The following is a 5,625-nucleotide window of genomic DNA, read 5'->3' as shown; positions in this document are numbered from 1 at the left end:
CTGCCGGGCTCTGGCAAAAACCCCCAGCCACGGCAGCAGGGGTAGCGGGGCTGTATGTGAGCCCCAACGTCAGCTCCCACAGTGCAGCCCAGTGACTTGGTCTAAAATCACTTGCATCAGGGCTCAGACTGTGAACTGAGCCCCCTTCTTCATGATGGGGGCTAGTCGTACAGTGGCGGAAGGTGATGTTGTGAAGAACAAAACTAGAACTTCATCTCGGATCATTAAATCTCTCTGATACGCACCATAAAGAGCGAGCTCTGGGCCCCAAAAGGTTGGTGTGTATTCAAGGAATTGGAGAGACTCTTTCCCAGGCTTGACTCCATTTTTCAATAACTCTGCAGCATAAGAGAGATGCTACTAATGTTTCCCGCTGCTGCTGTTTGATGGAGTACAGGAAACTTTAAGTGGCACTGGAGCTGGGACTCAGACTTCAAGTGCTACTTCAACACCCGAATAGATCATTTCATTTGAGAAGCAAGGACAAGGAAAGATTGGTGTTGCAGAGAGTGGAAACGTACTCCGATGGGGCAGTTTTCTGGGTTGCTATGGTGGGAGTATGTCCTGCTGTGCTCTGTTGTAACAGCCTTAGAAATACAATGACTAGAGTCTATTCCAGTGTAGATTTATGAGGATGCTGGAGCACTTACTCCAGAGCATATTTTTCTCCCCCCATTGCTATAGTCAGTTGTTGTCAACAAATGTTTGTAACTCTTCCTGTATTTTACTCCTGGGAATAGAACAGAAACAGACCCTTAAATCCAATAAACATGGAAATGGGATAAGCTTCCTTTCTTTAAAAAACTTTTTTTTCTCTATTTTCTTTGCCTTTTACTCCAGATCTGAAGTTCTTGTTCTGGCCTTGCAGCTCGAGGCAGTTTGGGTCATCACTGCCTACTTTTCCCACTCCAGCTCACCCCCATTTCATCTGATGAGAGATGAGGGCAGTGGCAACCAAAACGAGGTTTAGGCAAAGTACAGGCGCTCACCAAAAGTTCCTCCCCAGCCAAATTTTCCCTCCATTTCTTTTATGTCAGCAATCACAATTGTGTACCACATACCAAACTAGATCAGATCAATTTTTTTTAATCTTCTTGTGTTTGAAAAAATACTAGTTTTCAGGCAAATCCGTTTCCTGAGCTGGCTCATTGGTCTTATGTGATGTGGAGATGGTGAGACAGAGCAGACTTGAATCAATATGAAGTCATCAAGCAACAAGAGCTGATTATTGTGTTTTAAGTCGTTCTTCTCTTCTGTAGGTGAAATATTAACTGTCTAACTCCGTCTCCTTCAAATTGTCTTTTTGGGAGGAAACAGGAGGGAAGAAGAGAAGGGAAGGAGGGTTTTTTAGACATTGGCCTTCCCTGAGGAGAAGATACCTGCTTAGATGATGAGGAAATCATAAATAATTCCAGTACAACCCATAGAACAAATAAGGCATGCTAAATAACTCCTTTTTAATTTATTTTTAATTCCCCATGTCCCCACTAGGTGCACAGCTTCAGTGGTCAGTGTCAGCATGTGCTCTGCCAGCCCCATGGATTATTGCAGTTACTTATCTTTATTAAAATACTCCTGCGCAAAACAGAAAGCGAGGCGTCTGCTCTGTGGGTAGGTGCTGGAAGCCTAGCGCCCGGTAGCCCGCAGGACCTGGAGGGGCTGCTCACGCTGGGAATTTCTGGGCCTCATCATAGTTTGGAGGGTTGGTTTGGCTTTCTTTGCTGGCTTAGCTCTGTCAGAGGTTTGAAGAGACTGTACTTGACCACTCCTAGCAGGACAAGTTTGGTAGCTTAGTGTTTACGATGAGTAAAACCTGGCTAAGAACGTACCTGTGATGTGTTTTCAGGGGCACCAGTTTGGTCTTGTTAGATATTTTGTAAACTACTTTTAGATTTGGGGTTTTCCTATACCCTATACCCCTATAATTGTCACAGAGAGCAACGTGATCAGCTATTTGATACATTTCCCTGCTTCTCATGAATTCTTACTATTCTTTTGCCGAAGTCATGCTTTGCTGCTGTAACCTCTTTTTTTTTTTCAAAACCGAATTATTCTAGTCTACATGGCACATCATGTTTTCTACATAATGTTTTCTTCATTTTGGGGAGGATTATCATCATGTATCTCTTTTAAAAGGTGTGTTTGTATTTATTTCTGTTGTCTAAAGATCACTGTGCCAGGTCCTTATCTGTGAATCAGTGGAAACAGGTTGTAAAAATACTTATGCGCTAAGAAGTGTCTAAATTTCCTTGTCTGGAGCAGGCTTAGTGTCCTAGCTCACGATGTGCCACAGCTGGCAGCTCCAGGGATGTTGGGAATGAGGATGGCGGAGGAGAAGATACGTCTCAGTATACAGATATTGAACTATTTGGGAAAAAAAGATAGTTAATCTGTTCTAAATAGTAATATGTTTCTCTAAATAGCCTAGAAGCATCACATTGAGTTAGAGTTGGGAAGGGAAGAGATGTATTGCTGGGTTTCATTTTGAGGGCTTAATACTGCAAATACCAATTTTTATAGCTGCTTTATCTGAATTCATGACAGTTAGATTATCCCTTGGCTTTATATTAGTGTATAATGTTTTTAATATTCACAGATTCATAGTTCAGCAACTGTAATCAAATAATTACAGATGCCATTAGCTGAGTTATTGCACCAATCTGGGTGTATTTCAATGGATAATTTAATAAAATTAGCCCTGAACTTCTGGAGCCCTCTTCTCTGCACAGAAATGAAAGTGCTACTCAACTTCATTAAGAAACTCCAGCCTTGATTATCAGGATCTGAACATCGAAACATTTAGAACTTGTTTTCCTAAATTTCTACACCCAGAGGCATTCACGGGAGGACATCGAATTAAAAAATAGAACAGAAACTCCCCATTTACACAAACCACATGTGGGAGGGGAGATTGGAGCAGCGATGCCTCCTGCTCTGGCTGCACTCCTGGAGCAGAGAACACGCTGAGCAGTTATCTTCATCAGACCTTTGGGTGGCAGGCACGGTCAAAAGGGAAAGGTCTCTCTGTCTGTAAGCAGTTCCTCCCCACCCTTAACGCTTGTCTGTGAAAGAGGTTGCTCATCAGAAAGGTCAGGAAGATAGTATATCAAAAACGCTGGGAAAGAACAACAAAGGGAAAGAAGGAAATGGGTGCCAGAGTGCCTGTTAGAGTTCCCCTCCAGTGTCTCGGACACGGACAGAAGGCTCAAGTCTACATTTGATGATGGTTACCCCTCGCGATGACCGTTGTTCTTTAAAATTCAGTGTCTTTGCTTTACATGGTGTAAGTCATATAGTTTACAGTAAACGAGTCCTTAATGTGTAGCCACTGACAGCAGGGATTTGTGCTGCACTGCATTTGAACCAGCTTTAAACTCGTATTACATTTCTCACATAGATTTGGAAACAATGGTATAAACTAGACGCAAGGCCCGCAGCTGCAGAGCAGTTGCATCTCTTCAGGTGTTCCCTCCAGAAACTGCTAAGGCCACCTGAGATGTTGTCTCTCACGTTACCCAATCCCCCCAATTCTCTGAGCATTCATATCCTTCACCCAAACACACCGTAAAAAGTGAGTGTTTAATTTATGTGGCATCGATGGGGGACAGAAGCTGGGGCAGCGAACTTGGTGCCGGAGCAGATCAGGAGCATCCACTCCGTCCATTCCTGCGACGCTGCTGCGGGGCTGCCATCCTATGGCTGGAGCCTGCTGCAGCCGTTCGGGCAGTGGATGTTTTCACGTGAGAATAAATGCACCTGAGCGTTCAAAGGAGACCGAAACAGTGAAGAATCTCATTATGAATACAAGAGAACCAAAATAAAAGGATTAAAGAAACTAAGGGATTCATTACCAGCATTACAGTGGTCTGGATGCTTCTGACTTAGGAATTCCTTAAGCTCCCACTACAAAGCCTGCATGAGTAGGGCAAAGGAGGCTGACATCCGTCTCAAGCAGCAGGGCAAGTATAGAGCAGCTCTTCCCTGGTGCACACTCACAAAGCAGTGGCTTACGGACTTTCTGAGTCTAAGGTTTCATCCATTTCCAATAATAACTGTCTGTTAATTAATACTGCTGATCTGTCCCTTTATAAATAAAAACAAAGCTGTTGGGAAATTATATACTATGGGATCGTTTTCAGCAAACTAGACTGTAAGTAGCTTTTTTCCTTCTGTCTGGCCCAGGAGTGAGCGACACTTTGGCGATCCAGAAGGATACTGTTGTACCGAGGTGTAAGCGTGGGGACTCTGCCCTTCGGGACACTTGACACTCCCCAGTATAAAACTTTGCAGCTGAAATTCTCTGCTCTGTGATAAGCAGAAAATCAGGCAGATTTTCATAATAGTGTTTCAGGTAAGTAGGGAAAAATAAATTGGAATTCTAGATCAAGCTTGTTGTTGAAACACTACCCTGTTTCTGGGTTTAAATCCCTTCTCATTCTCAGCCCCTTGGATATGGTTCCTCACTTTCTATGCTGTGTATTGCTGTGTACTATTAAGGGAATGTTATGTTCCACTTGAGAGGTGGTAAACTGAAAACCACATAAATACTCAGGGAAGAGCTCTCTGAGATGCTTCAGGACTTAAAGGGCTATGAATTTGCAAGCTCTACTAGCATGATCTCCTTTTATGTCATATATTTGTATCAAAATATAGTATTTTCACGCTCAGATTTGACACATGGATTCCTTCCAACAGGAATAGAAAGATGGCATCAGTCATCTGTATTTAAAATCCGAACAGAGGAAGTTGCATATAGGAACTGGCATTAGGTAATGAGAGGGAAGATGCCAGTGATTCCTATTGATCCTCAACGTGTGACCCTGAGCGAGTCCCTGAATCTTTCTGTGCCTCAGCCTGTGATGCTGAGACATGATTAGCATGTGTACTTTATCGGCAAGGATGTTGTGCAAGTTATTTAATGAATGCTTGCAAAATGATTTGCGGCATTTGAATGAAAGAGGCTGTGTAATTGCAAAGCACTGCTGTATTGTATAATTGCATACGTTGCAGGAAGCGTATGGCAAGCCACTTGCTTGCTCCCTGCTGAATAGCCCATGAACAAATGATCTTTTTAGTGCTGGAAGGAAAATCCTGTTACACTGAAGCGTAAGTGTGGATCCTCTGCGTTTCTGGGCAGTTTACGCTTCCTTGTGTAAAACTCGGTGATGAAGTTCACTCCTGTGTGCTAAGCAGATTTTCATAGTGGTGTCTTCTGACTTGAAATTATTACTTAGGCAGAGAAAAATATGACAAAGTCAGCAACTTCCATCTCGACGGCAGGGAGAAAAATATCACACGTCAAGCGTCTTTCCATCAGGATTGAGACCTTGCCACTGGAGGTATCCTTGTCCCAGAGAAGGAGTGCAGTCCTTGCATGTATACTGTCAGTCCTCTATACTCTTCACATGTCCAGCTGGAAGGTCAAATCTGCGGATGTCTCTTATCTGTCACACAGTACTGAGTCCTTCCGAATGAACGTGTATGACAGCAAGGAAACTGGTCACTGGATCTCACTCAAGAGCCAGCATCCCACATCGCTTGTTTCTCCCTCTGCCACCTCTGACTTCAGGGCTGATGCCTTCTCTGATTTCCTGACCCCTGAAGTACACCATACACAGCTCCAGC

This window comes from Aptenodytes forsteri, unplaced genomic scaffold (genome assembly GCF_000699145.1).
Source record: "Aptenodytes forsteri isolate BGI_AS27 unplaced genomic scaffold, ASM69914v1 Scaffold26, whole genome shotgun sequence".
NCBI lineage: Eukaryota > Metazoa > Chordata > Aves > Sphenisciformes > Spheniscidae > Aptenodytes > Aptenodytes forsteri.
This window is presented reverse-complemented; position numbering follows the sequence as displayed.